Raw genomic sequence first — 12,719 nt, forward strand, 5'->3', positions numbered from 1 at the left:
AGCTCCAAATTTGAGAAGAGGGTAGGTCAAGGTTGATCAGGGAGAAGTAAAGGTGGGAAAATGAAGAGGAGGGGGATAAAATTAGCAAATCATCTACAAGCAGGCTGTTGGTCAGGATGCCTATCTGGTTGAGTCCTGTGCCTGATCACTGCAGTCTGTTCTGTCATCTTACTAAACTCTACCCTTGACTATCTTCTGTATGAGTGCATGCGTGTGAGTGTGGGTGTGTGTATGCATGTGTATGTTCTGCTAGAAAAAAACTGGATTAGGCATGCAGTAAGAGGCAACCAGCATCTGTAAAGATCCAAGGTTGGAGCCAGTAACTAGATAGACCACCCAGGGTTTAGGTCTGGACATTGGCATAAGATATACCACTGTACAAGAGACCTGTGACTGTGAGCGTGCTTGTGAGGTGACTACATGTGTGTACATGTGCTGCTACCTAACCTCAAGCTGGACTAGCCAACAAATAGGAGGAGATCAGCATTTGGAAAGACACAAGATCTGAGCCAGAGACTTAGAGAGTCTGGACATGGAAGACTGGTTAGTCTTAAAGTCTGTCCTTGGGTTTGAGATCGGTGGATGTGAGTGTGTCTGTAAACCAAGACAGTGAGGGTGTGAGTATGGTTCTGTGGCTAACCTGAACCCTGGTTCAAGAGCAGAAGAATAGGATGGGGCATCTGCATTGTTCATGTTTATGTAAGTGCTCTGTGTGTTTATATGGATGCTGCATGTGTCTTTGTGATGATCTATGTCACTGTGTAGCCTGCATGCCTTTGTGCATTTTATGTGTGTGGGTGTGTACACATCTCTGGAATTTGCACTTAGCCTTGCCGCAGGCCAAACCTGGGAACGGAGAACTGCAGCATCCTCTGCTTAGCAAACAGGGAGGAGCAGTCTCCTGTGATTTGAAGTCTGCCTGTTCAGATTCCTGTAACCAACTGGACCAGCCTTCCTCTCCCACTTTGCAACATGTGCCCATTACTGAATCAAAGCTCCAGGTAAGATGATTTGAGTGTTAATTTACCTTGGTGGTGAGCTCTGTAGAAAAGTGCTAAAATTCCTATTAGAAATCTACCTCTAGAGCTATTACCTTTTAAAAATCTATTAAAGTGCAAATAGCACCTACTATGCTGTAGACACTGTCATGAAACACAATAATCCTGTGAGGCAAGAAGTACAGTAAAAATGGAATAACTTCAGGACTGAGTATTTTAATCTCTGATTACCTGTATATTTAAGTCAAGCCCTGCATTTTTAAGACAATATTAAATACCATTCTCTAACAAAGAAAACATTTTGAATAAATATTTAATCAGGGACAGACACAAATGGAATTAAAGATATCTAATCTTAAATGTGAGTTTGAAATAGCAGACTATATGGATGCCCCTTACATGATATGAGCTTGATTAGGAGAGCAAAGTCCAAAAGTTACTTAGGAAAAGTGACTTATTCAACATTCCTAGCATTTTTCTTTAGACATCTGACATTTTTCTGAAGGGAGTTTTTCAGGTGAAAATCTCAGCTTTTACTTCGAACAGTTTTATTAGCCACATCCTTGAAAAGAAGTTTAGCAACATAACCCATTTATATGAGGTACTGAAACATCTTGGAGATTTATCAGTGGAAATCAAGAATATCTGTCAAAGAAAATAGACCTACTAATTTATTTCAATTGTTTCAGTTTTGGAAGATTCATGCAGGAGTGCATGATGCTGGGAGTTACCTTTAGGAAAAATAAAGGTGTACTTCTGTTTCCTTACTCTAATGTGAATTGGGGATTAATTAGAAGATGGTCCCCGGCTATCGCAGGACGACTGATTATCTTTACAGTCCCAGACCGTGAGGGTTTTGTGTGGCACGAGGGAGGGGAGCAGGGCAGAAAGAGATTTACTGCATGACTCCACAACTTATTTTAAAGATCTAAATTTGCTACACAAGCTACAGAGGTACCAAGCAACAATTCTTATCAACAGAAACTTAGTTCAACTAGAATACTTATTTTCCAATTCTAATTGATCTTACCCAAGATCAATGCCTGAGTGGCCAATGCACACTCAATCTCAGGGCAGTAACTGGGGAAGTGTGTCCCTGTCCTGAGGGGATCCGCAAGTTGGCAGACTCACTGTCACCCGCAAAGAGCCAAAGACGGCCCCCAGGCCAGCCTGTCCCTACCCTTCAGGGGAAGGTAGAGGTGGAGTCCTGAGGCCAGTTGTAGTTCTCTTCACACAGTCGCAGTCCTGGCTCTTGGCTGCTGCAGGGCTCAACTCTTCTCCATCATTGTTATGAGGATCGCCCCCACAGCCATGGGGTGGGCGTGGGGGATAGCTGCAGTTCTCTTTGCACAGTCACAGTCCCTAGCTTTTGGCTGCTGCAACTCTCTTCTGTCATTGTTAGGATGATTGAACCCACTGTCATGGGGTGGGAGGGGGATAGCCGAACACCCCCAAGGGCAGGCTAGCTGCCTTGAGCACTCTTCAGCACAGGAGAAAGGAGTTTGAGTGACTGCGAATGACTGCTTTACTCTTGCAGGAGTGGTCACAAGGAAAGATCCCATAGCTCAGGTGAGAAGGAGTTAATTCCAGTCCTCAGTGATTAACACTGCCCCAGCAGTGAGAGTAGGTGTTATCTCCCAATGTCCTGATGAGGAGGAGAAAGCCCAGACCACCCTAATTAACACTGTTCCGGCAGTGAGAGAAGGCTTTGTTTCCCAGGGTCCTGGCACCCAAGCAGGCCTTATCTCAAAGCTTTGACATTCTCCCAATGCCCAAGCAAGCCTTATCTCAAAGCCTTGAAATCCTCCCTTTCAGAATGTGGATCACAGGAATGCAGACTGCTTGTAACTGGCACCAGATGGGGGCAGAAGCAAGGAGCATCCCCCCCACCCCCACCCCCAACACGGGCAGAAACTCATTTTTTGTGTTTATTTATTTTTGTATTATTTCTTAGTCCATAAAGACATTCAAGAACATACTTCAGGGGTTTCTCTGAACATATTCTGTTCTCATTTTGCATACAAAGTAATTGATACCAGACTTAACAGAGCTTCAGAAACTCATTTCTGCATCCTATTTCAGCTATTAAAAATTCTGAATTATTTTTTCACTCGATTGAATGCAAACATAAAACCAGACTCATATTTCAGTAAAAATGTAATCCTTCACATAGAGACTGCTGAGCCCACTTTTTTGTAGAAGAGCATGCCCATGCAGATAAGCTCATGGGAGATGGTTCCTGAGTAACAGATAGCAAGTACAGATGGCTGGACAACATTAAAATTCAATTTTGTCACATTCCAAAGAATATCAAGAAATTAATCTCTAATTCCTTTGTTCACAGGGCTGTTGTAGCAGTTAAGACTGGCTAATATTTTTCTATGGCGCATGTGATAGCTCCTGTCACTGTATTTGTCCTTCTACACCAAGATTTGGAAGGTACTGAGGAAGAACAGAAACTCTTTCAGCAGCAAAGAGGGAAAGTGTCCATGATCTACTTACCACAGACAGTAGCAGAAGGGGCCCTTGTATGTGCTGATAGCAAAAGGGCCAAAAGGAATGTTTATGCTGACTTAATTGATTCTGTTGCTTCACTGGCTTGCAAGGAAGAGAGGATGGGACAAAAATAATATTGTAGCTGGTGAAGTGCTTTGCCACCCAAGCAGAACATGTCCATCCTTGCAATGCTCAGCTCATTTGCTTAAACAAAGAAACGAGAAGCAACATTGCCAAGGACTGTCACTACAAAAATGTTATAAAATATCTCCCCAATATTAGTTTAAGTTACTCTGTTAGACAAATAAAAGAGGAATAAAAAAGGCTTTACAATGCCTCAAACAAAATACAAAGGTAGAATCTCTTTTCTAGACAAAAATTGGATCAGTATGACCTACAGTTGTGAAAACACAAACTTTATAGACTCATGTAACACACATGCACAGAATAACTTTCTGCAGCTGGTGGCTTCTTTCTCTCCATTCCTAGTCTTTTCTCTTAATCAGAGTAGCTGCTCTATAACAAACTACCCACCACAGGAAGGCTTTATCTTTACATGTCACATGCACCTGTGACAAAACATTGGACTCCACTTTTCATGTATCCTTCAGGAAATATTTCAAGAAGGTCCAGCAAAATAGTGATCTGGGGACGCAAACTGCCACTGCAATACAATGTAAATTAGTTTTTTCAAAGATATTTGCAATATTCCCCCTCTTCTATCTCCAAGTTGTAAACCAATCCCTTAGCTTTAGTAGTAAAATCAACTGGGGTAAATATAACACAGTAAACCTTAGCCTGACTAAAGATTTATCGTTATCTGTGGGCCTTGTATGTAGAACACACAGTATTTTCAATATGCATTACGAAATTGTATCATTTTTTTTTGAAAGTTTAAATAATACTCACTAGACTGACAAAACATTCATTTATCCCCTGTCATGTAAGGTTTAAATAGATCTGCAACATAAATGTTGCAAAATGAAAGTTGACTTTCTTACAGGCTATCATCCCACTAATGTCATAGAAATCTAAATTATAGCAAGACATTTTATATTTTCAACAATACAAGAATAGTCCTGATGTATTAGGTATATGAATTAGAATGGAGACTATAAGAAACAACAATAAAAGAGTAGGACAATATCAGGAGAATTAAGTGAAAGCAAGAGAGAACTGAGCCATAAAAACCTCACAGTACTTTTAGTATTTTGACAAAAAAGGGGAAATAGTTTGGGTTTTGCAAGATAATATCCACCTGATAGACAATTTAAAACATACCTATAGAGGTAGACTTTAAAATGGAATTGTAACGAAAAAAATCTGCAAAGCTTACTGCGCTATGCTTTTATGGGGATATTTGCGAATCTCAGTGGAATACAGCCAATTAAACCTTATTATCTCATAAACTTCTAAGCATATCCCCCTCTTGTGAATTCCCTTAATTCTTCTTTTACAGAACTTATGTATGTGTATTAGTAATAGGAAATGAAAGGATTTAAGAAATATGATGATAAAGGAAATTCAAAGTGTGTGTTGCCTTATATAACTGATTAAATGTTATTGATTATTTGTCAAATTTATACTATGAAAAATACTTCATTTGTTTATACAGGATGTATCCCAATTTGATCTGGATACACAGCTCTTAGCAAATATGAAGGCTATATCCACAAGATTTTTTATGATGCCCATCCGTGAGTATACATGTGACTATATGTGAGTATTTGCCAGGAGTATTTACCTGCATAAAGCTAGCTCTGTTTCTTTTAATATATAAGAAAAACAATTCCTTTTTATTTACCTTCTCTAAGATTTTTTTTTTCTTGTTAATGGAATTTTATCTTGAAAAGGCCATTCAACTCATTCATATTCAATTTTGCTCTTCATCTTAATTTTTCACTACAACTTAGTGGTATCATCTAAAAGCAGAATTTGTCTTATCATTATTTCTTGACATCTCCAAATGTCTTATATTTAGAAATTCTGAGTTTAGCTGCATTTGTTCAAGATACTTTTAAATATATTTTTTAAGCAAGACTTCCACGGAGTTCTTTCTCTGGACTTAGCCCAGAGATGGATTTAATCTATTATTGTTAGCAGAATGGTCTCTCTGGGGAACAAATGAGCCACCACTTTCTTCTCTACTTTCTCTCTCTACCGCACATTCCTATGCCCGCAATTTCAACTATGATTTACTTTAACTATTCCAGCCAACATATATCTCAGTTGAATGTGTGATGTTTCACCTGATCTGTACACAACACTTTAGGTCATTCCTATGTCTTTTTCCTGTGCCATCCATGACTTTTAGACACTCAACCATAATGTGAAAGCATTGCATCTACATAGATTAAATGTAGCAAGTGTTTTAATGAGTGAAATACTGTTCAAATTTGTAGTGTAGCTTGAAGTAAGAGTTTCCTTTATTTCAGAAAAATAACTTACCAGCTGTAATTATTTATTTGCAAAATTCTATTTTTTGTATTTCATAAAATGCTGGGGTTTGAAAATTGCTTATGTGGTAGTGACTACAGAACTATAATTTTCATCTGCTGATTATTATTCATGAGAATTAGACATCAAAAAGCTATGTAAAATGGCATCACACTATGCTTATCATTCTGAGATACCATTGTAAGCATTGTTGCTAAACAGTTGAGATAACTCAGATTCAGACTGCACTGTGAAATATGCCAAACTGCTGCTGCTGTTGGAAAACTGGTGACCTCAAAAACTCCACAATTACAAATTTTAAGAGTTCTGCATTCAGAACATGCTTTGCTTCATGAAAAGTCACAAAATTCCTGGTGATATCTGTAGGAAAAAGGTGGGCCAGCAAGGAAATTTTTTGAAAATCTTCTAAATACATATTACTGAGGCAATCATTTCCACTTAAGGACAACCAAGAATTTGCTACTGTAATACTTGGATACAGGGTAGACTTGAGTTTTACAGCCCAGTTCTGAAAGGTGATTGTTCTGCTGCAAAATAAAATAAAGGAAGTATACAAATGCCAGTAACAAAGATATATGGTTTAGGAAAATAATTGTTGCAGATTTTTCCCAGATTTTGGTTAGTTGCTTGCTAATAAATTACACACATTACCAAAGTCTGCTAACAAATAATTAGTCAAACCCCAGTACTTTTACAGTCTCATCTGAATTAGATCTGGTAGGTCTCAAAACCCAGAAAATTTCCTATGATTCAAATATATCAAAAAAGAGTCAAAATTATCAGCCTACACGCTATTGTTAGAAATACACCAGCCTGAAACAGACAGTTCTGTTAATAGGCTGTTTTTTCTATACAACTACACAAACAATCTGAGCATTACATTACAGCAAGCAGGCTGCTAGCCATTTTTCCATAAATAATCTAAAAACGTCATTTATCAAATGGAATTATATTTGAAACACACCAGCGGTACAACACTTATTTAGATAATACAACACAAAGACTCCTAAAGCTAAAACTATTTTTATTATCCCATGATTTAAACCCATTTTGTGGGCTTTGAATGATTAATTCAATTCACCATCAAGTGTGACTTGGCAAAGTTAGAGCTCATATTCATATTTTAAGAATAAATTTAATTTCTGCATTTGTACCACAGGTGACCAACAGCATACGTATACACAGAGCAATTCTAAATGATATCAAGAAAGCATTTCAGTGCTATGTCAGTCTCAGGGGACAAAAAAAACATCTGGGTTTGTAATTCAGATGAAAAAAAGCACATTCCGAGCAAACGACAAATTCTTTCCAAGCAACCCATTAGAATATCAAATTTACTGCCACAGTTAGTTACTGAGGTCAAACACACCACTAAATGTAATAATAATTTATCTGTTTGCAGCAGATGTTAGGAAGTCTTTTTCCTACAGACTTCTCTTTCAAATGGTTGATCTCAGCTTATATCCTATATAGCATTTCTTAAAATATAGATGTCTATTTTCTTGCTCTGTATGCATTAAGGAATTCTTGTGGGAATACATAGCAACACAGAGCACCTTGGATTTGTAGTATCGGAACTGATCTGTATGTGTTATAAGTCTGAAACATAACAAGTCTACTGTGCATTTGCAGTAAGTTTGGTGGGCAGGCCAGGGTATTTTCAGGTGAAATGCCGACAGATACAAAAGCTGTGGTTGACTGTCAAACCACATCATGTGAATTGCAGGACTCACCCTATCTCCAAAGATCATGCTTTAACTGATTTTGTATCTTGGGATTCTTACAAGGTTGCTAAAAAAAGAAAGAAAGACAGCAGATCCAGCATCTATATTTACAGACTTATTTAGATCACACAAGCAGTGGAATCCTGCCGTCTGTACCATCAAGTCACATTTGCCACAAAATAAAATGAATTTTGAAGATGTTAATTCATGCTAATGTTATAAATATAAAGTCTTCAATAGAGTATCACAAATTCATATAGTGTTGCTCTTTCACTTGGATTTCTGATTCAGGCTGAAAGGTATGAAAAGCCCATCAGCATTTAGCCAAAGAATTCCCTAACAACTACAGAGCTGCAGATGCTAAAGAGCACAGATTATTCTAGCTTCAAATGACATTAACTTACATTCAGTCTTTTCCTCCTGATTGGCCCTCTTCTTGATTACAGAATACGTCAGAGCTTTGCGTATTTATTAGACTACTTATGTCAGGTCAGACAGCAGGCAAATGCTTATCAATAAAACCAAGGATTTGGTCCAAAGTTAGATGAAGTGCGTGGAGGGGGGGAACGTGTTTTTCCTCAGTACTAACATGAGATCAAATCTCAGATTTTAATCTCTGTCCTCAAAGATACGACATCCTATGTCTAGCTGGCTACTTTTAGAGAGGAAAATAAGGGTTTGAGGTGTGTTTTGGTCTTCCTGAGTGATGCCACTGGATAATTTTGACATGAATGATGCTAACCTGTGCACAGTGTGTTAACATGCAAGATTTAAGTTGAGATGATATCCCTTTATCTATCACCCATTAAAATGATTTTTCATCCTCATTAATTTACAGAAAACATTGATCTTAGCATCTTCTTTCAAGAACTTCAGGTTCCATTCTTTGATGACTTGAGCTTCTAAAATCCTGATTTTTATTCAAGTACAAAAAATATATATATTTCTGTGAATACCCTATCTCAGAGTTACACACCAGAGTTTGAGAGTCAGATCCAGCTTCAACTGAAGCCAGTAGGAATCTTTCCAGTTATCGTATTTAGAATTGGAGCACATCTTGAGAATTCTTTAAAACAAAGCTTCACACAAGGACTCTAAGTTTTGTTGTGATATGAACACAGAAGCAGTTGCTGTTTCTGTAGAGTTAATCATGACTGCTGATAAGAAATAAAAAAAAAGAAATGAGATGCTTCTTTAACACATCTGATATTTGTCCACCCACAGGTCTCTCTTTGATTTTAAGGCCACATACCATTTCTATGTTCATGTCTAAATTATGTTATATTAATTTCACTGCAGACCAAGAGAAGCAAGTGCCTGAGACCTGAAACACCATTGCGATTATTAAAGGATTCATGTTTTAACAGTGAACCACAACCTGACAGCACCAGTCTGTTACTAAGGTAAGCAAATGGAGACCCTCAAAAGGTTATTTTCTGTGCACTTGTTACTCAAATCGCTTACACTAACTGTAGTACTAAAACAGCAAGTTAATCCATAATAAACAATAACAATAGAACTTCCATGCTCAGGAAACAGAGGCAGAGAGGCTCTTAACAGAGAGCTGGGGGTTTTCATAGAACACTTGAATGACTGCTTATTCCACATGCTTGTCTTTGTGGAAAGGTAGCTCCTACAATGAGAAACTAAACACTTATTGAAGTGTCTACTCCTACATCAAACATGACTTCATCTTTTGAGAGCAATCATTAAGTTTGCCTCAGAAATGAAAACTAAGTTGTTTGCTTTTGTCTAAATGAAGACATTAAATTTGCTGCGTAGCATAAAGTATCTTTTTGAAAAACGTCAGCCATTCTTTCACACCAACCACTACATTTGTTAGGGAGATCTCAACATTCCTGGCGTTGTTACTAAATGAGAACAATGTTTCAAAGATTGATCAGAAGATTATGGAAATTACATTTCATTTCTGACATCACAGGAAACATTTTGGCGGTGAAAACAGCTCTCCATGCCAAAATATATATATAAAAATATACATTTACTAAAAGGAAAGACAGGTCAATTCAAATTGAAATACAATTCGAAAAAAGAAAAAACAAGTCATTCTTATGTGAAAAAAATGTTGCAAAAGGAAATGCTTCACAATTCCTAACTGCAAGATTTTCCACAGAGATTGCAAAGAAGTATTATTTTATTTCAGGGCTACCATGGGGTAGCCATCTTTGAGTTGTTAAAATAATTGATTTTGCATGTGAACAATTGGAAAAAATATTCAAGGAAGATAAACTCATATTTAAAGATTTGATTTTCTTTGCCAGAACTAGAAATATCAGGGCACATTCTGATCTGTATTCACCTCAGTCAGCTGGTTAAAAATCCTGGAAATATGTTCATTTTTATATGTTTCCTGTAAAATGTGAGGAAGGATTTGAATCCTTTCTTACAGAAAATCTTAGGCAGCTTTTGCAAAGAATATTTACTGAAACCAAAGCAGAGGTAGGTATCACACCTCCCACAATAACCTATAGATTTTGGGCTATTCTTACTACATATCCTATCCAGCACAAAGCAATGGAGCACCAACAGAACAGATCAGAGATGTGAAGGTCTGAAGATACAGAAAGCTTCTTTTATCAGGTGAAACTTGAAGGAGGAGGTGAAAGTTCTGGGCTCCTAGGATTTCAGGCTGATGAAATCAACCTGCTTCTTCTATATCCTTGGGGAACAGATCAGGCTCTTGGATTAGTGAGGAATCAACAGTATGACTAATCCTACTTATATCAACAGAATTACTTGCTGTAGAAAAGCTGAACACAGAATGAAAAAATGTGGGACCAAACCTAGGAATTTCCAGAAAAAAAATTCTTTCTCTGAAAATATATGGGAAAGTATATGGGAAACCTGGACTTACAAAACATCATGAAAGAAAAGAATTAAGGTGAATATAACTCCCTTTTAATGTAAAATTTCCTCTATTTTGCAGGTGTTTCATTGCACATGTTCCTACTCATTTCCATGAGACCTCTTACAGAGTAACCTTTTATCACTGAGTTGCTCAGATTGAAGTTTTGAATTGGGGAAAGGGGATGGATGAAGAAGCCTGGGTTTGGCTTGTAACTTCTCACCTTAAAATCTCTATCCATACAGGCACCTAACTATTTGTCTAGTGAACATATCAGTTTGAATCCGTTCAGAATGTTCAAAGATCTTCTGGCCTCATCAGGCTAGAGCACAAGCTTCTTAAATGGAAAGTGTCCTGGTTAGATAAACACTTTTTTGTCAATTTCCATTTGCTTTCTATACTCCTAGAAGGAAGTGGTACAGTACAGAAGGATCTAAAAGGGAAGGTGCCCTACTGTCTGTAATATAAACACAGAAGAACGGAAAAGAAAACACTTAAAGAAAGGTGTCATGCTGAAGTGGACTCATACCAAATACGTAAGTTAATAGATCATACATCTTCAAATCTACCACATTCAGGGATATTGAGGGGAGAGCCATAGTAATATACTTTTCTGGATGTAAACACTGGACAGCATGAACCGGTTTCTTGGAACTGATAAGACAGCTTCAAGGAAGAGATAAATCCAGGTTATCATTTTAATTTGATGTCACCTACACCCAAACCACAGTGTGACAAAATTGTATGGAATTATTGGAAATAATCAGTCATCAGCAATGACAATGTATACCTATACTGGTGCAATAATAGAAATCTGTACAGGATCAAGCTTCTAAGGAGAAAGACAGGCCTTGTTCCTATGCAGATGAGCAAATTAAAAACAATAGTGTAACTAGCAAATATATAAATGAATATTATATTCTGGCTTTGTAGCTGGCATTCAGACACAGTGAGTTGGGCACTGCTGTTTACTCTCTTGAATTGGTCAGCACCACTTTTGTCAACTTGTAACTGAAAAATAACTCAAATGCCCAGAGTTTGGGCTCTCCGATATCTTTCTAGTTCCAACGACAGTACTTTATCTAAATAAAGAGCAGAGAATATACTCCAGAATATCAAAGAGAAATAGCTCCCTAGATTGCAGTGTAGATATTGTCTGTGGATGTATAGCTTCAAACACTGTCCAAAATTTTTAGACAGGAGCAATGGTATTTCTGAATATATAGTGGCTGGATAAATTTATCTAAGACCTGTATAGAGTGAAGAAAAGCTACAAAAAAAAGGCACATAGAGATGAAGCATTACCAATATTCTTCTGTAGCTTAAGAAGGCTTAACTTAGAGCCTTTGGTTTAACTGGGTGTCCCGATCCAGTATCAGGGGGGTTTCGTTACCATCCCAAGGACGAGATTAAGACGCTAAAACCAGTCAAATATCGTACAACCTTTTAACTTTATTTTCCACAAAGTGGGGAGAAAAGGTGGGGAAAGGTGAAGGGGAGGAGAGAGAGAAAAAGAGAGAGAGAGAGAGAGAGAAAGGGATATCACCACACGTGGATCCAGCGGCGTCCTGTTGGTCCTCTTCACCCTGGGTGTAAATTTTAGCGATGCGCGTGCAGTAATTACAACTCAAGCAGGGTCTGACCCCAGGTTCCCACTGAAAAGTTCGGAGCCAAATCAAGGCAAATTAAATAAATAAATTGTAATGACACGCGTGCAGTAGTTACAGCTCGAGTTGGGTGCCTCCAAAGAGGGACCCCGAACAAAGAAATCCCTGGGCAATTATACTTTCCAATCTAAGCTCTCCGCTCTTCACGCAGTAGTTTGGACCAATAGTAATATTTAGGTCTGGGGTCTCCTGCTCCTTATTGGGTCCCTAGGTAGGTTGTTTACCGTTGTGGTTTCTGCTGACAGATGCGTTTTCATTCTTCGGGTCTTGCCCTTATCTCTCAAAGCCCTGACAATTTATTACTTCCCCAGCAGTGACGGTAGGTGTTATTTCCCAAGGTCCAGACAAAGGGAATATGATCTGGACCCCGAGATAGCCCAGACCCCCCAATCAGCAGTGTTTCCGCAGCAAGAGGAGGCCCTGCTCCCCAGGGTCCCGGTGCCCAAGCAGGCCTCACTTCAATGCCTTGACATCCTTCCTCCCGGAGCGTGAAGCATGGGAATGCAAACTG

General features: G+C 38.2%; 1 long non-coding RNA gene across 1 annotated transcript; it reads left to right on the top strand.

Moving 5' to 3' along the window:
- Positions 1–900: 900 nt before the first annotated feature.
- LOC112990812 (uncharacterized) lies at positions 901–12,468 on the top strand. The gene is made up of 4 exons (XR_003261164.2): positions 901–1,001; positions 5,110–5,213; positions 8,975–9,078; positions 10,949–12,468. It is a non-coding gene; the product is annotated as an uncharacterized LOC112990812 (long non-coding RNA).
- Positions 12,469–12,719: the final 251 nt, after the last annotated feature.

The sequence above is a fragment of the Dromaius novaehollandiae genome, chromosome Z (assembly GCF_036370855.1).
Source record: "Dromaius novaehollandiae isolate bDroNov1 chromosome Z, bDroNov1.hap1, whole genome shotgun sequence".
In the NCBI taxonomy this organism is placed as follows: Eukaryota; Metazoa; Chordata; class Aves; order Casuariiformes; family Dromaiidae; genus Dromaius; species Dromaius novaehollandiae.